Source organism: Planococcus citri, chromosome 3, assembly GCF_950023065.1.
Source record: "Planococcus citri chromosome 3, ihPlaCitr1.1, whole genome shotgun sequence".
NCBI lineage: Eukaryota > Metazoa > Arthropoda > Insecta > Hemiptera > Pseudococcidae > Planococcus > Planococcus citri.
Window position 1 is genome coordinate 21,015,803 of NC_088679.1, and position 26,043 is coordinate 21,041,845.

Here is a 26,043-nt window from a genome sequence, read left to right on the forward strand (position 1 = left end):
TATGGAGGCTTGTTAGGATTAACTAGCTTAGTAAGCTGTTAAAAAGGCAACCTTTTAGAAAAATATCTACCATAATTTTTATATAAATTACGCGGTGCCGAAAGAATAAAAGTAATTTTCTAATTAAGCTCGTCGTTTTATAAAGATGATAAAATGAAATTGCATTCAATTAACACGTTGAAATTTGCCGATAATTAGCGCAAGTATAGGAATTAATCTTCGTGTAATGCAATGAGTAACACTTGATTTAATTTTTAATTCGTGTAACGAGCTTATAGAAGAATTTTTTAAATATTATATAAGTCGTTTTCTGCACAATGAACATCCCCTTTGAAAAAAGTTTTATACGAAATAAGCTGGTGGAATTTGTAAATTCTGTAACTTTCTTCATTAAAACTTTACATCTAATATTTTGGCGCGTAAAAAAAAAAAATTCAAGAAGATCGCGATTACCCAAAGTAAGTAAAAGTTGTTTGTGCGTCATGGTGAAAAAAGTGTACAGCTTGTTGCAACAAGGAAAAGAATTTCGTTCATTTTGTCTCGATTAATGAGTTCGATAAGAGAAACTTTTTTTTTTCTTACTTAGACTATTTAATTTCACCAACATATAGAGAAATTTATAGCTGGCGAAATTTCGCGTTTAAATTTATTTACCAAGCTTTTACTTAATTGCGCGAAAAATGAGATTAATTCGGCCCAAGTTTGCCTTTTGACTGTACATTTTAAACGAATAAAATCGTAAGCAATTTATGTTATCTTGTTGACGAAAACGCGCGGTGTATGTTTGTCGACTCGACTGTTCTCTCTCCGTTGTCGCCTTTAGTTTAGACTTAATTGTTCTAGAGTCTATTTAGTAGTGCTAGCGGATATATAGCTTTTATAGAGGTAAATGAACTTCATCCTTTAAATGTGCCATATAGATAAGTTTTCCGACACAATAACATTAAACGTTCGTAATGAATTATTTTCGCTGACAACGAAATTAATCGTTTAATTTAAATGTTGGCTTTTGGAATCAATCTTTGTTATGCCTGCAATATGCCATATGCCTGATTTCAACAAACACCCAACCAAGATTGATAAATTGACAAACAAAAAACGAAAAATTCAAGCCTACTGATGAGTTTTGTCTTCCTGTTTACTTGTAAAAGGACCACGCAAAAAAACTCACTTTGATTGACCTACATGTTGATATATTCTTGAATCCTTTTCGCATGTGTTTACATTTTCTTCCTCGTGTTTTGATTATATTTTATACCGATTTGATCAATCCTTAAAATAGATACAAATGTGCAGATTAGGTACCTTTATATGTTTGTGGGTAACCCAGATTTATTTTTAGGAATGGTTCAAGGGCATGTCGAATGGATGAAACTGGTGCTGGAAAAATTCCATTGAAAAATAAGCTACAAGAGTTCACGTAGCAACTGTTTTGTTTTTCTCCAAATCATTTTAAATTAGGCTGGTAATTTGGGAAAATTGCAATATTTCATTCGTGTTTATGTAGTTTATATTTTCTTTCAAAGATATTTCGTGAAGAATGTTTATTCCGTTCTGAGCCCATTGAACCAGAATTTCACGAAAAATAGCTCGTACAAAGTCGTCCCCACCACCACGTTCAAGGGAAAAATGAATTGTCGAAGAATTATTCAAAAGTGACCTTGTGACCGAGCAAAATAAAATACTTCGACCAAAATATTTATTGAAGAATTTTGAGCACAAAACTGGGCCATTGTTTTTTGATAGGTGTTTTGTAAAAAGTGTCACGTGACCTATCAAAATGGATTAAAATTTTACGATAAATTGAAATATTTCAACAAAATGGACTTGAGTATTTATGCAGAAGTTTAAGTCCATAGTCGGATTATGATTTTCGAGATTTCTAAAAAAAAGTATCATTTGATATACGATCTATCAGAATAGGTTGACATTTATGCAGAAAATTAAAAATTTCCATCAAAAGGTAACCTTTTTTGTGCAGTTTTGAAGGATTTTTATAACCCAAGATTGGGTGAATTTTCAAGCTTCTGGAAAAAAGTGTGATGCGACTTACTGACGTTTATCAAAATAAGGTGATGAAATTTTGACAGAACATCAAAATTTTCTTTTCGTAACTTTTTTGAGCAGTTTTCAAAGAATTTTGAGTCCGAAAAATGAAAAATTCTCATCAAAACTTTTAAAAATAAGTTTTGATGAATTTTGAAAACCAATTTGATCGCTGTTCAGAGTTTTTGAAAAAAGTGCCATGAGACCTATCAAAATGGATTAAAATTTTGACAGAAAATTTTCTTTGAGCATTATTGAAAAATTGTACCTACTTTTTTTTTGTTTGATTTTTGAAAACAATCTAGAAAATGATGCTTGGCTTATCAAAGTACCTACCTATGTTGAAATTATTATAATATGAGGAAATCAATTATTTACAATCCAAAAAGCACGTCGAGCCAATTACATTTTTGAGCATTTTTGAAGAATTTTTAGTTCAAAATTGTGCCATGTTACCTATCAAAATGGGTTAAAATTTCTCATCAACTTCAAATAAAGTTTGGAAAAAAATTATTAGCGACGTAAGTAGCTTACAATGTGTACTTTCAAAATATACTTTCATATTTATCTTTACTTCAACTGATTTTCATAATTTTTTTCATTTTTCATAAACTGAGCCGATTTTTTGCATGGATATACTTAAATATGGACCCCTAAAATTTTTTTACCTAATTTTGATTCAATATTTTTTATAATGCCGAGAAAAGTGTTATTAACAAAGAAGACAAGTCCAAAGTGTCGAAAATGGGACCATGATTTTTTCATTTTTCACAAACATAGCCAATGTTTTGCATGGGTATAAATATGGACCCCTAAATTTTTTTTTCACCTAATGTTGATTCAATGGTTTTTAGAATACAGAGAAAAGAAGACAAGTCCAAAGCATCGAAAAACATCTTTAAATACATTTTAATTTTCTAAAATATTTATTCATTTTTGAGAGGGTCCATATTTGTACCCGAGTCCATATTTGTACCACTTTATGTCACTTTTCTAAATTTCAAATTTCTCCTAAAGTTTTCAACAAAAAAAATTTTTTACACAATATACTAGAGTCTTTGGCCTTTTGAATGGTATATTCGGAAAATTTTTTTGATAATTTTTTCTACCCTTTAAAGCCAAAAGGCTAGAGGGGGTCCATATTTGTACCTTCTCCTCTAATATTTCTGAAAAAACTTTTTTTGAGCAGTTCTGAAGAACTTTAGGCCTAAAAACCTGAGTTATGATTTTTAGAAGTTTTGAAAAAGTGCCATGGAAACTACCAAAATATGTAGGTGACATTTTCAAAAGAAATTCAAAGATTTCCAACTGGAGTTTTTTTGAGCATTTTTGAAAAATTTAGCTATCTAAGATTTGAATTTTGTTGATTTTTAGAAACTACTGGAGATAGGAGAGAGAAAATCAATCATTTAAAATAGGTACTAGGTACCTATAGTCTTGTTAAAAATTAATTATAAACGTTTTCATATTATACTTAGAGACAAAAAAATTCGAGTAAGTAGGTATTCCTAGATACCTACATACTTAACAGCACTAAACCATTTCCAAAAAATGAAAATAATTTCTTCGAAACTGTTCATAAAAAGTTATGACAGAAATTTTCGACTTTCTGTAAAAATTTTAACCTCGTTTTGAAATGTTGCATGGCACCTATTTCAAAAAAATCAGAAAATCATGAACAATTTTGGGCTTAAAATTCTTGAAAAGTAGGTATCCGAAATACATTACCCTCGAAATATTTGGATTCCTCTTGCAAAATTTGATGGAAATTCTTGATCTTCGGTCGAAATTTTAACCCATTATAACAGGTTCAGTGAAAATATTTTCTAAAATCCTAAAATCACGACTTAATTTTGAGCTTAAAATTCTTCAGAGCTAACTAACAAAAAGTTTGATATTTTTTTCATAAATTTTAACGCTTTTTCATAGATTACCTATATCTTATCTTTTTTGAAAATATCGCAAAATTAGGACTCAATTTTGAACGCAAAATTCTTCGGAAAGCTCAAAAAATATTTTCGTATGAATATTTGAATTTCTTGCAAGATTTTAATTCATTTTGATAGGTTGTATTACACTATTTCAAAAATATAAAACGTCATGACACAATTTTGGGAATTGAAATTCTTTTAAAAATATTCAAAAAACATTTTCGTGGAAATATTCCAATTTCTCGTGAAATTTTAACACATTTTGATAGGTCGCAAAGTCACTTTTAAATAATTCCAACCCCGATTTTTTACTCCAAAGTGGGGGGGGGGGAAGAGTGCAACTACAAAATTCGACTTTCAACCACACCCTATTAATCTAAAATACCTACTTTTTCACATGTTAGACTTTTTTTTTTTTTAATGTTATATTATTCAATATTTGCTGAACAATCGCTTTTACTGGGGGGGGGGGGGGTATAAGCAACTAGACAACTTAACATATTGATAATACAAAATGTGATGATAAATACAGATAAATGCTAGGAGAAAACCCCGAGGGGAAAAACCATATAAATTTGACAATATAGACAACATATTACGTGAACATTGAAAACATTGGGAAAAAAATAAAATGAATAGGTTACAATTTATACAACAATTATAGCTTGGGTAGAATAAAGAAAATAAAAACAAAAATCAAGATATCAAGATAGAATGATGAGTTCGATATCTCAGTAACAGGTTCAGAATGATGAGTAGCAGTTTAGTGTCATGATGTATGTAGATAATAAGTCGAATGTTATAATCGGTTTATTTGAGATGTTGGGCCTCTTTGTGGAGAGCTTTCAGCTTTCCACATTTTCTTTACAGTTTGGCAAAGGTATTTTAGATGGTTTTCATCCAAAATGTTAATTGGAAGGTATGGGTGATCTGCAGCATGAAGGGGACAGGTTTGAAAAACGTGTTCAGGTTTTTCCAGTTCACCACATTCACAATGTGAATGAGTTGATCGGCCAAACTTATGGAGGAGATAACGAAACATTCCATAGTCGATTTCCGAAAGTGGAACGGTTTTGGTTACATTTGAAATTAGATGATGAGTCCACAGACTGCATTCAACCTTATTCCAGATATTTTGCCAGGAGTTCTGCGTACAAGCATTAAGAGTGGAATATGTAACATAGAGCCTTTACCACCAGGCCACTCCACTATAGGGAAGTGGCAGAAATTATGCACAGGGAAGCCATTTTTAAGAAGCCAATGAAAGGTCCCCGAATAAACATTGGAATGTATTGTTGTGAAAATTGAAGGAAAATTATCGAAAATTGCTGATAACAACGGGACCTTTCGTTAGTTCCAGTGTTTTTTACTACAATTTCCTAGAGCGCGACAGTTGTCTTGTCAAATCCCTATGTGTAAATGCAGAGGTGGTATACCAGCTATAACTCCAGCCGCTTCAACACTGCTGGTTCGATAGAGTCTTGTGATGTTAATGGCCATTTTTCTATGTATTCTTTTCAAAGTCAGCTGGTAGTCTTGAAGGTAAAGTCTGTGGTAGAATAGAGAAGAGCAGTACTTGAGGGTGGCGATAACTGTACCAAACCACATAATTCACCTCACTTTGTTTTAGTAACCAATCGTGTTTTTACATATGTTCAGAAGCAAAGGAACATGTTTCATAGATTCACATTTTAGACCTATATTTATCCACCAATGAAGACCGATTTTGGAAAACAGGTATGTATAATCGGTTAAGTGAGTTGCCAATCAGCCAACCTCGCATTTATACGAGCTTAAGTCAATCTGGAATTCCCAAAATATGCTTATATAAGCTCCAGGATGCCTTGAAATCATAACCAATCGACTCAGAATGCTTAAATTAGGGTATACCCGCGAAGAAAATTTCAGTTTTTCAACACCAAAATTTTGTGTAAATTTCAACTTTTAAAAATCTGCTGGATAGCTCCACACACCAGAACAACTCATAAATGGTTCCAAACCGTTTTCAATCAATTCACTGGAGTCAAAAATAAGGTCCAAACTAAATGTCAGCTTTCAAGATCAATTTGATGAAATTTTGATTTTTCTTTACAAATTTTGACCCAAAAATTTTCAAAAATTTACCAAAAATCGAAAAATGCGTTTCAATTTTCAAATTTTTGATCGGTAATATATTTTTGCAAATTCATTCAAAATCTATACCATGTCTTAGAATGAAAATTCCATTCGAGTAAAAATCTACAAAATTGTTTGTAATTTATGTAAATCTTTTTAAAAAACAGACCCATATTCCTTGTTTCTGAGGTATTAATTCCGCAATCATTCATATCTAACCAGTGTTGCCATATTTTCATTATCCCAAATCCGTACACACAATTCTTACAAATTCACCTCATATATGTAGTTATCGCGTTCACGTAATGAACCACCGCAAGATCCGGAGAACAGTAAACCATAACGTATAATTTTTTCGGATTTCCATCTTTACCTCGAGATTCACTCCGTTTAAAAGTGAATAATTACGCATAAAATTCTCTCAACTCGTTTCAATTATTCATTCAGAACGTTAACTTTTTTTCTCAATAAGTAATTTTCGCAATTAGAAAAATTATTCGAAATTTTTATTCGCTATTTTTGGCGCGTTGTTGTTATGTTCAACTTGAAATTACCTTGAGACTGTTTAACACCATATTGGTTACAATACGAGTACTTATAGCGTATAGGATAGGTGCTTGCCAGTACACCACTCATTACCATACACTTACGCAGAGAGACTTGTTACAACAGTATTTTGATCTCGAGTCTCGAGAGCCGAGATACCTATATTATAAGCCATCGTACAACAATAGCATCGAAAGAAATAGGTAACAGGTGTACCTATCCGTCTAGGTATCATTTTAGAAAAATATTTACCGAATATGTAACATTACTGAAACGTGATCATGAACCTAGACCTTCAATATGGGTACATGAAATTATAGGTTACCTAATATCATTCTTACATTTTTAAATATCGATCAACTCTTGATTGAAAAAAAAAAAAAAAAAAAACGAGAGAAAACCGCAATAGGTAATACATTGGAAAAGAAAAATATGAATATCTCGAGCTTATACACCAAACGTTTTCTAAACGGGGTAAAATTTTTCAAGTACATTGAAAGATCACACGATGTAGTGAATTAATCATCCGACGATGACGTGAATGAAGCATCCGAATAAAGATGCTGTGCTGTCGTCGCGTCGCGTCATTTCTGGTACACTTGGTGTACCATGTGAAAAGAAACACATCATGAGAGTTATTTTTCGAGTCTTATTTTTTCGTTCAATTACTGTTATTAACGTCGATCCGTGCTATTCACTCGTCTGCGGATTTTTATGTACTAAAACCCCCGTCGATAACTAATTTTTGTACGTTAAAAAAAAAATCTAAACTAAACTAAAACTTCATCATCGTTCGCATAAAGGGAGAGAACTATACGCGACGATATAAAATTGGCCTGGAACATGTGTCAAAAAAAGCTGTCTAAAGTTGAATCATAGTAGATGTAGTTTGCTGGCAAAAGTACCAGGTAAATTTACATTCGACGTTTCACGTGTAGGTACAACTTTTTTACACGTTTATATGGAAAATTGACGAATAGACACGTATAACGTGATAAAAGTTTCGTACTGGTTGAAAAAAAAAATACCTATTTGCATGCAATATCGGAACAAAATTTAACAATCTCTGGAATACTAATGTATCGATAGAAAAAACAAAATGCTTTACTGTTTATCGAGCTTTTTGATTAGCATTACACAATCGGTCATTTATCTTCCGTCAATATTCGTTTTTTGCCATTTTGATTTATTTGCTTTCTATACGTACCATGCTATACCAATGGACAAAACGATGGGGAAAAAAACGACGACCAAATTAATGTTTAGACAAAAAATTGAATCGTGTAGATTTGTAACTTGGCGTAGTATTATTTTAACACTATAAAAGGTTTTTTTTTGTTTTTTTAACGATGAGGCGAAAATCGTACACCGGTATATTTTAATTATAGTCGATTTTCATCCTCGAATATGGTTTTTGAAATAATGCCAAATATGCCCTCTCCTCTCAAAACTGAAATAATATTTTAAATCGACAATTTTTGTCGATTTTGTAATTTATATGATAACGCTACATACACCGACAAAAAAAAAAGATACTGCTGGAATCGGTTCGGATTTTTTTTTAACGTCGTCGTAACTCTGGTAACATCTTTTTTAACGACACTTTCGCATTTGTAATGGTCATTTTTAAGCGGGTATTTTTCAACGGATTATTTTTCTTTCGGTAAATTTACGTGTAAAGGATGAATTAATGATAGGTATTTCGAAATATACGCTCCCCCAGACAAACGAGAGGAATTTTCAATGAAAAATAATCGCCAATCGCCTATCGTAAATGCCTGATAATTTATGCCTCGCTCGTTTTTAACTTGAACGTGCAATTTTGCTAAACGAGAGAAATTTTCTCCTAATTTGGATAAATACGCCGTTTGACCGCATCTTCTATAGGGTACTCTTTTGCTGGCGAAATAAATGTTGGCGCAGATTTTAGGTAAACCGAATTTTATATATTTTTATTGCGACGTGGTACGGTCATTGGTCAAAGTGGAATGATATGAGGTAGGTAAGGAGTTCCTGATCCTTTTCCAAAAGGGAAAATTCATTTTAGCGATAAAGATGGAAAATGGAAAAATTCGATGTAGGTGATGTGGACATTTCATTGGAGAAGAATAAATTACGTAGAAGGTGAACAAATTTGTAACTATGAAGCAATAATTACCTAGGTATGAGAAAAGTTGTTTAGCATCGTCATCTGTAATGCACTTTTTCTAATAGAAAAGACGTAGGAGAAAATTCAACAGTGATCTTAAAATAAGATGAACTGTAAAAGGTGAAAAGAAATCATCGATTCATCACATTTTTGCGTGAAATTTCAAAGAAAATTTTTCCTCGCAAGATAACTGACAAAAAAAACTTTCACCAACCGTCAATTTCAATTTAGCTGAAAAGTTCACTGAAAGAGCATATCAATATTGTCATGTCACTAATATTTCAAAATCATGCCTATTGAGCTTTCAAAGTTGATTTTTCGATTTTCAAACATTTTTTTAAAAAACTGAAAAATGTCCTAAAAAGTATGTTTTGTTAAAATCTGAAAATCGGTTTCAAAAAAAAAATCTCTCTTTCAGAGAAAAATTTTATTGCGACTACATCGCACGAATTTGGAGCCTTCATCAACAATAGCCAAGATGGAAACCTTCTGAATTGACACTTTCTGATTTGAATGAAACCGCGAGCTAGATCAAAAGAGCATGTTTTGAACCTCTCGTACCCAAAACTTCATTTCTGGAATGCATTTTTAACCGATTTGTACATTTCAAAAAAAGTAAAAAAAAAAATCAAATTTTCAAAGAAAGTATACCGAGTGTCCTGCTATAGAATAAACCCCTTTCACCAGTGACATAGGCAACCCACTCTAACTAAGTACGAGTGGACCTGTTTGCCTACCCTGAGGTTTGGAGGGGCTGAGAAATGTTTTCGTCAAACATGTTTGCTTTATATTGAAATACGGTGCACAATTCGAAATAAAAAATGTATTCGAACATATTTACACTAATACAAAATGTACAATAAAATAAAACGAAGTAAAATCTCCATAATGCGAACGGAAAACGTAAAACGGTAGTAAATTCGAGTAGAAAAATCGAAAAGTCATCGGAGATGTTTGTTGACTTCTCGGAAACGTAAATGATACAATGTATCTCGATAATACGACGAATTACGAGTAATTACGAAGTAAATGAACAATTACAATGTATACGCGAATTTTTACATTATTTTCAACACTTTCCCTAATTCGAGAATTATCGAGCAAAAAATAAAAAAAACTGCTCAGTACGAACATGAAAAACGTTGATCATGTATCCTCGAATTCGGTCGATGTTAAAGATGCTTCAATAGCGGCGATGAACTCGGATAAGTAACTCGATCAGCTACCTGGATCCACAAATCGCCGCGTCAGCATATTCGAATAGGTACGCCAGATGTCAAGTGAATCGAACTCAAACATCAGGCGAGCTGGAACTCTAGAGCTGTCTCCATTTACGTGATGTAGACAGCTGACGTTTTTGTTGGTAGGGTTTTCCAGAGAGATATCGACGTGTCTCTGGCGACGTAACAGCAGCTTGTTTGCTGCTGATCAATGATCGAATCGAAATATCAGACTTATCGATGTCTGATCGCTTTCCCGGAGATCTTGAACGCAAATCCGGCGTGTCGTTAGCGGCTATGGAACGGATCGCGGTGTCCATAGGGTCTTTTGAATTGGAACGAGGTTGGCTTCGAACAGCTTCCGCGTACGATTTCGTTGAAGCTTCTATTTCAGCCGTGAAAATCTCAATCTCAACGCAATTAGCGTGATCATTGACGTCTTGAGATTTCGAACGATTTTTATCGCGTAAGTTTCTCCATCTAGACAGAAGCTCGGTTTCTTCTAGATCGTCATTGATAATATCGTTAGCATCATCGAATTCGTCATTCTCGAGCAAAGAACTATTCGATGATTTCAGCGAGCTTTTCGGCGTCAATTTCGGCGAACTTTTCGGAGTCGATTTGGTCGAAGATTTCGGCGTAACAAGCGATGACTTCGACGTAGAAGGTGAACTTTTCTTCTCATCGCTTATTTTGGTATCGGTATCGTTATCAATCGGATCTAACAAATCTCGAGTGATCGGAATGGTAACTCGTTGGTCGCAATCTCGAAGTTTCTCGTAGAAAGTGACATCTTTCGAAATAACAATGTCACGTTTCTCTGGAACGTAAACTCGATACTGCTCATCACCATCGTATCCAACGAGGTAACCTTCGAGAACCTTTTTATCCAGATTTTGACGTGACTGGATCGTAACGTTAGCGTAACATTTCGAACTAACAATTCGAAGATGTTTTATTCGTGGTGGTATACCAAACCACATCTCGTAAGGAGTCGAACCGTCGATCGATGATTTGCCTACTCGATTTAGCAAATACGTAGCAGTGGTAACAAGTTCAGCCCAGATTTCGATCGGATACGTAATCTCTGGATTCGAATATTTCAACGTTCGCGCCAACTCGACAATTGCACTGCTACCGCGTTCAACAGCTGCGTGTGGCGTAAAACGTTGACGAACATCGAACTCTCGTAATACTGAACGTACCGCTTTGTTATCGAACTCACCTTGGCTGCTAGACTGGAATTCTAACACTCGACGACCAAGGGCGCGTGCTTTGAATAGTACCTCTCGAACGCAACGAGATACTACTGGGGCGGTTTTCTCCTTCTCAACGAACGTATGATGATAATTCGAATAATCATCTTTGATAACGATGAGATATTTGCGACCACCGAAGGAGCAATCAAATGGCCCGCAAACATCACCAGATAGCAGCTCACCAACTGCTCTGGTCGAAGAACGTTTTTCGAACGTTTCGCGATGAACTTTATCGAACTGACAGGGATTGCTCGAATTGGTTTTAGTTTCCTGCGATCGTTTCTTCAGGCCCAATTCTGCAAGTTTAGCTCGAACATGATTTTTATCTACATGGCCCCATCGTTCGTGATAAAGTTGCACGATTTCGCTGCTCTCAACAGCATTCACCTGCGGTTCTGGCAAAATGGTCTCGAACGACGCTTTGAAAAGAGAACCATTTTTCGATCTCGTACCGGTGAACATGACGCGATTATCTGCCTCGAATTTGCAGAATGTAGGATTCGAATAAAATCTGCTCTCTGGCTTTTTATCGTGAGCCGCGACGACTGAGAACAAATTCTTCGAAATACCAGGAACGTGCCATACATCAGTCAAATCGAACTTGACAAGTTGACCATTTACGAAGCTAGCAACTTCGATCGATCCATGACCAACTGCTGTGACGCGACTGCCAGCAGCTTTGACGTAATTTGGTTTTGAAAATGGTTCGTATGTGTGAAACCATTCTCGATTCGACGTAATGTGCTTCGTAGCACCGTTATCAATCCACCAAGATTGATCTGACGAAGATGTAACGAGATTCAGTTGCTCACAATCGGCGAGTAGAGCGCTTTTAGGTTCTGAATCGATATCGTTGAGTTTTGGCGAACAACCAGAAACATTGACTTGTGGCGAACAACCAGAAGTATTGTTAGCTCGAGCAGGAAAGGGTGGTTTACCGTCGTTGATCCACTGCGAGCACTTTTTTAGCCAGTGCCCTTTCCCAGAACAGTATTTACACACTTGAGCGTTTCTCTGATGATTTCGAACAAATTGATCACCAGACGTTTTCGCGATGAAATTCGAACTACTTTTCTGACCAGATTTAGCGAACATAGCTTCGGATGACGATGATGACGTTGAACTATGTACTGGTGCGACGTTACGCTCGTGCATGATAAGCGAATCGGACAAATTACTTAGTGACTTATCAGCTTGAGCATTGAGAAGAAGGTAGCTCGATTTAAAAGCTTCGAAACGACTCGGAAGAATGTGTAATACTTTCGAAACGAATAAAATCTCCAACAGCTTATCGACTGTCTCGATTTTGCGATTTTCCAGACCAGCTCGAAATTCACGGTGTTGATTTTTGATTCGAGCAACAACAGAGGGCGCATCTTCGTAATCATTCCACTCGGTACTAAAGAAATTCAGGCATTCGCGGAATATTTGGTCTTCTGCCTTGTCATCGAATTCCTTCGTAAGCACTTGCCATGCTTCTCGCGCGGATAGTCTACCAGCGATTCGACTGTGTAGCTCTTCGGAAACAGTTTGGGAAATGATTATTTTCGCTTGTAGAGAAGATTTTTGCCATGTTGCAATCAACTTACGTCTTTCGGCGGCGTCGGCGGCGGTATCGGTCGTTTTTGGTTCATCTGGGCAGGTTGATTTACCTTCGACGATGTCCACGGCATTAAACAAGGTGAGTACGTCGAGCACTTTATCTTTCCATGACGGCCAATCACTGGAACAGGACAGAGGCTTTATACCCTTGATATAATCCATGATACAATTAGGCGAATATGGATATCAACAGCTCACAACTGCGATCCACAATCTGTACGTCGAATGATAACGCGCGATTAGATATCAACAGCTAACAACTGCGATCTAATTTTCGAATAATACAACCGCACATGAACCTTCGAATTTGAATTAGATAACGTTACGAACGAAATACATCACGATTAGCGTTTTATCTCGAAAGGCACAGTATAACGCGTCTGTAGCCCATAACCTATTGAAATACGGTGCACAATTCGAAATAAAAAATGTATTCGAACATATTTACACTAATACAAAATGTACAATAAAATAAAACGAAGTAAAATCTCCATAATGCGAACGGAAAACGTAAAACGGTAGTAAATTCGAGTAGAAAAATCGAAAAGTCATCGGAGATGTTTGTTGACTTCTCGGAAACGTAAATGATACAATGTATCTCGATAATACGACGAATTACGAGTAATTACGAAGTAAATGAACAATTACAATGTATACGCGAATTTTTACATTATTTTCAACACTTTATAGTTACATGGCTTGAATTTTTAAAAATCGTTCCCAAAAAAATTTCCCCCTCTTCAAAAAATTGACTGAAATTTATGAAATGACAGTAACTCAGCCCCTTCAAGTCTCAGGGCACACAAACATGCTTACTTTCGCTCATGATGGGTTGCCTATGTGACTGCATGATGAAAAGGGGGTATTCTGTAGCGGAACACCAAGTACGAGTATAACAAGTAATTTCTCAATTTGGGAGGCGCCACACAAAAAGGCCACACTGTTTGGGGAGCGGTGATCAAGGAGGGGTTTCTTTTGAATCAAGGGTGGGGAGTTACTTAAAAGAATTCTAACCCTAAATTGGGAAATTTTCAAAAATTTTCACAAACTTTGAATTACATATTTTGTTTTTTTATTTTTTTCATTGGATTTGGGGGCTTATTACCAAAGGACCAAACGATTTTTAAAAAACCTATGAAATTTCGGTTTTTGTTTTCAGTTAGGGTTTGAAAATGGCTAAAATTATGGATCTTGTTCGGGTTTTGGTTATGGTTTTTGGTTTTTTGCGGTTACGGTTAGCACCCCTGCACGCAATCTGTTGCTGGTATCAAAAAGCTGTAACTGGTTGAGCAACTATAAGTAGCGGTGATTACGGAACTCAGGGTTGTAAAAACCCAGCTAGTGATGTATGAGCTACTTTGTAGATAGTGTAGAAAGCAACGGGAAACTATGTACTACGTGAAAGCGCAAAACAACGTCGATTCCCTAGAATAATCCCAGTGGCAATAGGTATTCGCCTCACCCTGTTAGGGTACCACAAAAATGCGATTTCCCAACAACAACGACGACGATGACAACAAGCTTGCATTTCAAAGTCCCTGACACCAATATCAGGCAAATTGAATCATTGGTGTTTTTTTATCATGTTTTTTAGAAAAATTGCATCTTCCGTTAAACAAACTGACATGTTATGTAACGTAATTGCGACAAAACAATTTTGAAAAGCTAAATTACGTTTTATCCTCGCAAAAGTATGTAAGGTAAAGTGGGGTAATTCCGATGGGAAAATTCAAAATTTTTGCAATTTCTCATTTTTTGGATTTCCTGTACATTTTGGGGCAAAAATGATGTAACAACTTTATTCCTATGTCCTTCAGCTACACATTGACTATATTGAAGAGTGATTTGTGTGCAGGCTTTATACATATAATTGAAAAAACATTTTGGAAGGTTGAGTTATCAGAATTACCCTAAAAATGGGGTAATTCCGATAACAAGTTTTATAAGGAAAGTAATTCTCCCAGGGTAATTCCGAGCCAGTAATGTTGAAATATACCATTTGTTGCATATTTAGGTTTTTATTTCATGTAAATTGAATCATTAGAACAAAAATTAAATTTTTTTTACAAATATGCATTTTTGAGGAATAATTTTCGAAAATTAGACCAACTAGAGAAAAATGCCCCGTTTTGAGGATTTTCTTTGATAATTTCGACCCCCTAAAACTATAATACATCAAAACAGAAAAAAACATTGCAGGACAATTTTGCTGGGGCTATCGGAATTACCCCACAGCATGAAAAATGATCGTCATGTTTAATAATTCAATACCACCAAACAAATAATTATAAAAGCAAAATCAAAAGAGGTACTGACACTTTAACATGTATTCATCAAATATCAGCTTCTAAACAGAATTTTTCAACAAGTTTTGAACGATAAAAACGAGTTTCAAAAGTGCACTGTTTTTTGCGGCAAAGGATTTGGGCATTCAGATTTTGAACACTGCATAGACTTGACAAAACAGAGCAGATGAACCATCTGATCATTAATGGGTGTAGGTTAGCACTAAAACTACCTACTTTCTTCATCATTTGTGCCAAAATGTGTTTTGCAACAAAGCTAGGGCTTGCTATCGGAATTACCCCATATCGGAATTACCCCACTTTACCTTAATATTACCTACCTACATTTTAGAGATGTTTATGAAAAAATTTCATTAACATCAACCTGAGTGAGAAATGCGAGTTGCTCAAATTGTACTTGTTGATGGTTGCTCAAATCGTACCATGATTTCAATACAGATATGTAATGTCATTGAACGCTGAGAAGAAAAAGTATGGAATATGATCTGAGGACAATATGGAGGGCTCTTTGGAGGAATATGGTGAAAATAAAATTGGTATGAAGGAGTGCTGCTGTCAATATGAAATACCCAAACCCTCCTTTCTTTGACATTTTAGAGGCATTGTAAAAAGTCGATCAGATGAAGGAATGAAGGTCAAGTCAATGGGTGGGGGAAACATTGTATGGCCACATAAGGAAAATTAAAACTTGATTTTGAGGTGGTGGGAGGTCACCGAGCTTTATTTCTACCAATTTCATTCATGGGTAGGTATGATTTGAGAAACTGGTGGTACAATTTGAGCAACTAGGTCCCTAAATCGTACCTTTTTGAGACCTTTGCGCGGATTCAAATAGCGCCTTTGCTATTCGAGATGCAATTTTCGTTTTTGCGCTCAAAAGTAGGCCAAAGACCAAGGTACAATTTGATGCATGAATGGTTTCCAAAAAATAATTAGAGCGCAGTCCAGGTTGAAACAACTAAAAAGTGGTACAATTTGGGCAACCTTACCCTATCATTGACAACTCCAAACTATGAAAAAATGAATAATTTTGTAAATGCTATCAAAAATTTGTTCTTCAACAAAATGATATTTTAAAATGTTTACTGAACTTTTAAACACTAAAACAAAATTTTAATTCTGAAAAATTGGTCAACACGGTTGTGGATGTAAATTTCAAGCAACAAAATTTTCATGGTTCACTGGCACATTTAGTCACAAGATAAACAATACTTTGACACCCACTATATTCACACATCACACATACACAAACAGGTCTATTCGAAAAAAAAAATATATATAGGTAGATTATAGACACTGGACCTGCGGGAAGACATCCAACTAGCGGCCATATTGGCTGAATTACGTGTGTCATGCCAATTTATCCCGCTGGGTGCTTTTGGCTGCGCTGGTGTCGAATTCTTGAACAAAATACAGCGCAACCAAGAGCACCAAGCGGGAGAAATTGGTACTACACAAAATATCACTACCATTCCTTTCCCCGTTGCCTGCAGATTGAAGTACAGCGCAGCCAAAAGCACCCAGCGGGAGAAATTGGCATGACACAAGATTTTACTATCGTCCCTTTTCCCTGTTGCCTGCAGTTGGATGTCTTCCCAGAGGGCCCAGGTGCAGTGTCTATAAGGTAGATTTAAACTTAGTCCTTGTGGTGCCCGTTTTAAGTATACATAGTCATTGTGGTGCCCGGTTTTGGGCTTGTGGCGCCCAAATTGGGCATCACAAGGTCTTTCTATATAAAACGATGCAGAATTGAGTGAAATGCACTCTAAGGTGAAAAAAAAATTTTTGAGGCAGGCACCACAAGTACTAAGTTTATATATCGGGCACCACTATGACTATTGACTAACTATGATGAAAAATCCAAACTGCACCAAAACACCTTTATCATACATATATATGTGATCCTCTATGTAGGCGGGCACCACAATTACCATAAAAGACCCGGGTACCACAAGGTACTAGGTAGGTACGTGTATTCATATATTAATCATGAAAGTATAAACACAACAAACAAGCCATCAGATATTTGCTGATTGCAAGATAGTTTTTGCATAATATGCTTTCACCATACCGATTGGTTGATGGTTGCATTGGTTGCCAAGTTATGTAACTACATACATCAACTTGCAGTTAATTTTTAATTTCTTGAAGTAAGTAGATAGCATGTACTGACCTACCACCTACTTTTATTAAAACGAAGTCAAATAAATTTCTCATAAATTAGAATATTCAATTGAATAAAAAAAACATTAACTTAAAAATTAGGTAAATTCCAAATCATAATTGCTGATTGCCTTTATGTTGAAATACAGTTTGTTGATTGGCTACAAACTGAAAATTCATAAATTTATTGTCATTTAAAAATTTAAATTGCGTAGAAATTTCTGATGCATTGCAGACGCAAATAACTGCCAGTTATAGCCTACTTCGTCGAATTTGGCGCCAAAATATTATTGTAAATTGGAATACTAATCGCTAATTGGCTGTATGTTGAAAATCCGCTGAGTGGCTATAGGTTGTATCTCTGTCAAATAATAAGTGAAAACAATATTATCTATAGTTTTTTCGCGCATCCCGCAAAACTATAAAAATTTCTGAGCACATTAATTGCACCAACTTTTGAGGACCAAAAAAAATTTGTCATTTTTTACAGAATAAAAATAGGTGTACCTACCTATTAAAATAAGAATAGTCGGTGTATCTAGCTATTACTTCTCTATCTTTTTTTTCTCGACAAAAATTTGGTAATTCCCCCCCCCCCCGCCCCAAATGGTAATAACTACTCGTAGGATTCAACGTTTTTGTTCATCTTCAATAAATATACTTACCTTAAACAAACAAAAAAAAACCTGCCCCAACCTCGAGTGATATTACAAATTGACAAAAAAATTATCGCGAAACCTTGATTAAAACAATGAAAACATGAAACTACAAAATTTATATGTATATAAGGTAGTTTACAACACCAATGATGTCGTAAAAAAACGTATGCAAATAAAACCTGAATTAATTACGAGTACCTATACGAACATAGGTAAATGTAGGGGTAAAGTATAGTTGCGAGGAGGAGAAGGGATGTATGGCCAAATTATTCTAGGTACTCATTTAATTCAAGAAACAATGAACAATCAAATATTTCACACACACCTACGTACCTACCCGAATAAGTATGAATAAATCTCGTTATTTGGTCTAATATTTTTTTAAATATATTAAGTAGGTATGCTCGAGCGAAAAAATTAATTAAAATAATCAAATTTCAAAGAACGCGTTGAAAATTACCGTTTTCAAATTTAAAATTGGTAGGTAAAGGCATAGGCTAGGTATATCCTTGATCTGTTAAAATGAAGGCTTCATTTTTTTTTTCTAATTTTCGCGAGAGAATGTAATCCGAGCTCACCTTTTAATAAAATTAAATATCCGCTTAAATCATGATCGATTGCAATTTGCAACCACCTTTTGAAAAAAAAATATATAAAGGCATATAAAAAACCGAACAGGCGAGATTACCACGTTAAAAAGTACTTTTATAACCTAGACGTCTCAGTGCTCTGTATTTCAAAGTAAACGATGGAAATTTTTTAAAATTAGCGTTCAGTTAGAATAATTGACACGAAAGTAGGAATTTTTCCCAAAGGTTCAGAAAAAAAAAGAATAAAATAGTTACTTCACCATAAAGAGAATTTTTTTTAATAAGACGTGCAAAGGCGCGTAGGTGTATAGTACGACATTTGAATAATTTAAAAAATAAGTATCATACCTACCTACCTGCCTACCTTTAGTACCTACCTACTTTAATCGAATGAAAATTCCGCTTAGGCATAAAATTACTCTTTCAAACGTTTTTATTGCAGTTTGAAATTTTCAGCAGGACGATCAAAAAAAAAGTCAACGGTAGGATTTAATAATTTCTTACAAAACCAATTAATCATTTATGCAAGTATGTATCTCGACATATACGTATTTTATGGTAAAAATTTTAATAAATTCGTATTTTAATATTCAATCTGACATACAAGTTGCAAAGGAAATGAACTTTTTACGAGAGGGAAAAAAATGATATTTCTAGCTCGAATGCGATATCTGTACCTTTGTGTATTAGTTGAAAATGTACACTTCAACAATTATAAGGTAAACATCATCCGTTATTTTCTTTGATTATACGCCAATGTACTTGTAAGAAATGTTTACATCGGTGGTTTTTATTTTATTTTTTTTTTCACCTCGTTTCTTTTCTACTTTCAAATTTACCATTATATCTCGTGTCATTGTGTCTTGTGTCCGTTGTATGTTTTTACTTTTTTTTTCTTCCTCTTTTTCCTTCATTTTTATATATCTTATTCGTAGTACACCTATCTTATAATAGTTGTTGTAGTTGCCACACAGTAGAGAAAAACGTACCGTGTAAATAATATCGCAATCACAATGAATGAACCACATAAAGGTAGGTATTCTCGTGATTTTCCACTTTGGTTTCTTATTAATTTCGTGCTAAATTTAGATTGCAGCTTTGTTTATTGGGGCGGGTTTCCTTCGTCTTGTCGAGTAATTTATAATACGATGAAGAGTATTTTTCTCAAGATTGTTTCATACTGTGATTTTTTTCAACTACAAATGAAAAACAGTTTAAAAACTTTTTTTTCCCTTCGTTTTGCGATTATTTTCTTATATAGGTAGGTATACAAGGAAGCTGTTTTATAAATAAATGTATTTTTTATCGTTACTTATTTTCATACCTGAGTATATTTTAATGATACGAATATTTTCACTGAAATAGTTTCTCGAGATTAACGAATAACAAAATGAAGCGTACCTACGTTTCTTGTTTTAGATATTTTTCACAGCTAAGGTTCTTTTATTGTTTTTTTCTTGTTTTTTTTTTTAGTCTGTACAAATAGGTATTTTTAGCTTCACTTAACCTGAGGATTTGTTCATCTGGTGTTGATGGAAAAGGAAATAAGGTGAGAGGGTAAAAAAGAGTATCTGGATTAAACGAGTTGATCTCGCGAATGAGCACGACAAGACGGATGATCAGCGTTGCAATTTACAAAAGAGGTTCGGATAGATGAGAATAAAATTTGTAGTTTTGTACAAAAATGTTCATTCCTTACTTTCTTACCGCGTAATGTCTCTTTTTTGCTTGTATAAAAGCTGTACTTGCATCTTTTTCAACGTTTTATTGTTGTGTAATTCGCCCTTCCACCCTTGCGAGCAAAAATTTAATTTAAAACATGCAAAAACGGACGTTTTTTATACCAAGTGTGGGCCCTGGTTGCTCTAAAGTATGAGATATCATACTGTAGTAGTTCTAAAGTAGGTATTCTTCAAATAAATTTTTTGACCAGAACGATTGCGAGGGAATATCAGAGGTGTGATACTACATATTAAATTGTCAATCAGAGCAATAATTTGCCTCATGCCTCATGCATCCTACAGGTAGGCCAATTTTTTTGAAATTGCTTTAGGTAGATGAAAGTTGAGATGTTACTGATACAAAATAATTACTTCAAAATTAAAACTTAAGGTACACAAATCTTGGCATATAGCTTTTGGAAACTAACAGAAACGTCTTCCATCGAAATATTCCATCATCAAAAGTGAAGCAGTTACAATCAGTTGTGACCCTTCCACTCTCCATAATGGCTAGAAACCACCTCCATTCATCAAATAAATTGAACGTGCTGAAATTATGATATTAAATCTGTAAATTCCGGCTTTCTAACTTCACTGGATAAAATTTTGTGGAGATTTCAGTTTTTGAAAATCTGCTGGAGGCTCGAGAATCTGCTCAAAACTGTTTAAAATCGTTTCCAACAGATTTAGGATGTTGAAAATAGGGTATAGACACCAAATTTTACCTTTTCAAGTTAAATGGGTGTTTTGATTTTTTCCACACTTTTGGTACAGTTTTGGATTTTAAAAATTTATCAAGAATCTGAAATTTAGCCCCTACAATTTCAACTGCTGCTGTATTTTTGTAAGCTCATTTGATTTACGGCCTAGATCTGTTCAAAAAATGTCTGCCAGTTGTGACATGTACTTATCAGCTACCTCTCTTGTGAGTTGATTTTTTAAATTTCTCATCAGTGTCATCACCTACTCGTATCTCCTCATTTTCATAGGCCTCTGGGTCATTCCACGTCAATTCGGCTGAGAAGTGGCAAGGAAGGTTGATGATTTTTTTGAAATTTTTCCTATGGAAATGCCTTCTGAAGGGATGACCAATAGCTGCGCAAATTGCAGCTCTCTATCCCTTTTTTAAAGGCTGCTAGGGGGTGTGAAAGTTTTCAGTCAACTTGAACTTTTTCCAATACTTAGTTGAGGGTTTCGAAAGGCTCTTTGGTAATATCATAAAAATCAGTGTTGTCGCCTTTTTTCTTACGAAAAATTAGCTCGAAAAGTTTCAAAACGTAGTTTTCATGCTGTCCTGACTCTCAAAAATTCTGAAAAAAATATATTATGTACAACTTTTTATGCTGAACAACATATTAAAAAATTGGGATGGCATTATTTCGTAAAGTCGATTAAAAAATTGAATTTAAAGTTTGCGAGAAAGTGCGATTTTTGATTTAAAACATGAAAAAAAGTTTTGACTGGTGAAGTTGACCCATATTTAACCCCTATTTTTACGCATCCGCGTTGAAAAAGCTGAAAAAAAAACTTTCACTCGATGAAATTAACTCATCACAAAAACATCAAAATTCGATTTTTATTTTTCTGCTATGAGTGTGATTTTTATCAACTTTTCATGGAATATGTCAGTATAAGAGGTCAAATAAGACAACTGAATAAATTAAAATTTTTTTTAATGTTTGGAATTGAAAATAGGATTTTTCGAATTTTGTTTTTTTTTTTTTGTGATAAGTTTATTTTATCGAGTGAAGTGGTTTTTCAACTTTTTCAATGAATATGTAAAAATAGGGGTCAAATGGGTCAACTTCACCAGTCAAAACTTTTTTTCGTGTTTCAAATCAAAAATCGCATTTTTTCGCAAACTTTCAATTTTTTAAAATCGAGTTTACGAAATAATGCCATCCTAATTTTTTAATAATGTTGTCCAGCATAAAAAGTTGTCCATAATATATTTTTTTCCGAATTTTTGAGAGTCAGAACGATATGAAAACTACGTTTTGAAACTTTTCGAGCTAATTTTTCGTACGAAAAAAAGTGGAAACACTGATTTTTGTGATATCACCAAAAAGTCTTTCAAAACCCTAAACTATTGGAAAAAGTTTCATTTTAGTAGGTATTGCAGTTATCGAGTATTCCACTGCTGAAATGGATGATATTTCAAGTTCATTGAAATCTTTGACACCCCCTAGCAGCCTTTAAAAAAGGGCTAGAGAGCTGCAATTTGCGCTATTGGCCATCCCTTCAGCAGGCTTTTCCACAGGAAAAATCCCAAAAAAGTCGTCGACCCTCTCTTCCATTTCTTGGTTGAATTGACCTGGAATGATCCTTTTGAAAGATACGAGTACCTTTCTCTTAAAACTCATCTTCAGAATTCTGCCACCTTCCAGCAGAGAATATGACCTCAGAATATAGTCAACATTTTTTCATTTTTAATTCAGTTTTGGACGATTTTCAAGAAAATGATAGCTGTGGAATTCGACCAGTGATTAAAGTTCCCTAAATTTATACATTTTTTTTCTACTTTTTGACCGCTTCAATCGATTTTGAAATTTCAAAAATGGCTCACGTCCACTTCCAGTCATGCATTGATAAATATTTCATGATAACTTCAGTTAGGTAGTAGGTACCTATTAAAATTCACCTTTGAAATGGAGAAAAAATGTACTCAAAAAATCTAAATTTCGATTTTCCTCTCAAGAAGTTAGCCCGTGAAGTTCAAATTCAGGCTTATAGCGAGCTGAACTGGTTCAAAATGCATTTTTTCGTACGGTTCAACTTTGATTTTTTTGTCACTAGCTTTTTCCATGAAAAATTTCAGATTTCTTGGCAAAAAAAATGATAGGTATTTAAAATTAAAAATCGTCTCCGAAAAAAGTAAAAATTAAGTTGATTTTACTCGCTGAAAATTTTTCGGCCAATTAGATCAGTGCGTTTTTAGGGTAAAAAATCTTGGCGGAATACACTTTTTTTAATCATTTTATGTACCTACGTGAATTCTATTGCTCAAAAAGTGCTGAAAATTGGTAAGAAGGTTGAGAAACAGCATGTTCAAAATTTCTTTCGAAAAATACAATTTTTGTAAAAAAATTGACTCGGAAGGGAGAGGGGGAGGGGTAGATAATTTTTTAATATTTTCAACATTTATTTTGAGCCTTGAGGGCAGAAAGTCTAAAAAAAAATTGTTTTTTTTTTGTGGGAAATTGCATTGAGAATCTTCAGTCAGTCACACGCCTGTACCATTTGACCAAAAAATGACAATAAAAATGGAGCAAAAAGTATGAAAATCTAATTTTTCGAGGTCATCTTCCTCCCCTACAGGAAGATATGATTGTGACGATGAACTACAAAACTGGATTTTACTGCCCCAAGTTAGAGGCTGCAATCACAGCCAATCATTAGCTTGGTTAATTTAATAATTTTATGAATGTTTTTTTGATTTTTTTTTTCTTCAACATTTTATCAATTTTCGAATTTTTAATATTTTCATATTACCTATTCATTTTTACAGGGTGGATATTTTTAGAATTATAAATTTTGAATTGAAAAAAAACTTTGAACTTCGATGAAAAACTGTGAAAAAATATTAAGCACATCTGAATTTCCCATTTCTCGTAAACATTCAGATACCAATCTATCAATACAACATTTTATTCGTAAAACAAAAAAATTGAAAACATTCACGACCTCGTTTCATGCATATAAAATTCTCGACCTCTTACGAGAAAAAAAACCACCGACATTTGTGGTTTTATTCGAATCCGAAAAGCGTGAAATTTACTTACCCAAATGAAAAAAAATGTACATCGACCCATGTAATACCTACCTACGTACACACAACTGCCTATATGAAATATAATCCGAAAAAAGTTCATTTAAAATTTAAATACATACATAATACACCGCGTTTTAATGGCGTTGTTGTTGTTTTTAAATATTCATTTCATTAGGCCACACGTAAAGTATCCGAAAATTTTTCATTTCAGTTGTAATAAAAAATAACAATATCATAATTCCTTTTGACTGCTAAGCTGATCGCATTTCAAGTCAACGTTTCAGGTGTATCTATTTTCTCACATCCGTCACCTTTCTCACCAGGCGGTAATTTTTCGTCGAGTTTTCTCATTTAAAATTTAAACGCGCAAACTGTTGCGCAAAAATAGGGATATTTCCAGTTTCCTCGGCTAAAAAAAGACTCGCAATTCGGTAAACATGTGAAAAATTTATCAGCTGATGAAGACGTGCGTTTTTACCATTCGTGTCGAAAGAAATTATCAACGCCGGAAGGTCTGAACTGAAGTGTCATCGATTAAAATTTTCAGTAATTAATAGGTAGGAATTTCGATGAGAAAATAAAGTATTACGAGCATTTGTCGCTTTAGCAAAGGAACATTTTAAAATCTTTTTTTAAATTTATAAGACAACTATAAAGCGTCTAAAGAGGTAATTAAATTCGTTTAATGGTACAGTGGTACTCGAAAGGATATATTTTAGTGCAATTTGATTCGAAAAAGTTGAATTGTAGATACTTTTTACAGTTTTGTAGAATTTATTACACGACGGGCTTCGTTTCTGGAAATGATCCACTTTAAAATATATTTTTTTATTTTTTGTTTTATTACCGCGCAAGGTGGATTCTTTGATGTGAGAGAATTAAATCTAATTTTATTTCTCAAGGTTTGCATATTTTTTTTTTTTAATATAAAAATATGACGCTGGTAATCGAAGAACAATTGATATAAAAATAGATGGGTAATGTATTATTGTACGAACCAATATAGATAATTATGATGTATTTCTTGGACGAAGTGTATTGCTGATTTAAAAAAAAGTTTTAAAACTTGATTCCGCAGCTTGCATAATTTTCCTACAGGAACATTATTAAAAATAGCCCATAACTTGTCACTCGTATCACCAATATATTCACTGTATAAGTACGTCACACCTCAATCTTGATAAATTAACTATAATTAATTTTATTTATTAAACAAAAAAATAATCACATGTAGAGAGAAAAAAAAACTTACGAAACACGTGGTTACATAGTAAACAATTCGAAGTTCGCGCGTAAATACGAGAATAACCCGATAGTTTGGCAAGAGCGCCAGCACACGAGACTTGAAGCCGACTTATTGACTACTGAAACTGATTTCGGAACGGTTTTCCAACCACCCGTTGTTTTTCACGTCACATCATGGGAAATATACCCCTCTACTAACCAACATCTTATATGCTCCTACCATACCCCGATAGTAAAATTATCATTGGATATGCTCTTTGTATTATGTAGTTACCATACTAGTTACCACCATTATTCATTGTTGAGGTTTAGCGATTTGATTCGTTCGTAATTATTCTGCTCGAACAGTATTAACTATAAGTATAATGTGTATTTATAAATTGTAGAGTAGATACTGCTTTAATTTGTAAAATATATATGGGTACCCATACTCAGGTAAGTAGAATGATGGATTATTAGAGATAATTAAGTATTCATTTTTTTTTATGAACAAATGATGCTGAAATAAAAATATTAATATCTATCGTATAAAATTGTAGAGTCATCGATAGTGAGTAGTGTGCTAAATTTTAATGGCTCGAGAAATTTATTATTTGAAATATGAAACCATATTTGTGAGTAAGTAGGTATTCAGTACTTTTTTTTCATGTGGCATTAGAAACGCCAGAGTTAGTTAAGTACGAGTATCTATAAGCTTTCACAGTAAGTATCTCAAAATA

The 26,043-nt window shown here is 34.0% G+C and overlaps 1 protein-coding gene across 2 annotated transcripts in view; it reads right to left on the minus strand.

Moving 5' to 3' along the window:
* LOC135838791 (probable G-protein coupled receptor No18) overlaps positions 1-25,469 on the minus strand; it is a 163,825-nt gene extending 138,356 nt beyond the window's left edge. The window contains exon 1 of one of the 2 annotated variants that reach the window (XM_065354547.1): positions 25,332-25,469. The gene's annotated coding sequence lies outside the window, so the exon portion shown is untranslated. Of the gene's footprint in view, positions 1-25,077 lie in introns of both variants that reach the window. The other variant, XM_065354548.1, reaches the window with a different exon arrangement.
* Positions 25,470-26,043: the final 574 nt, after the last annotated feature.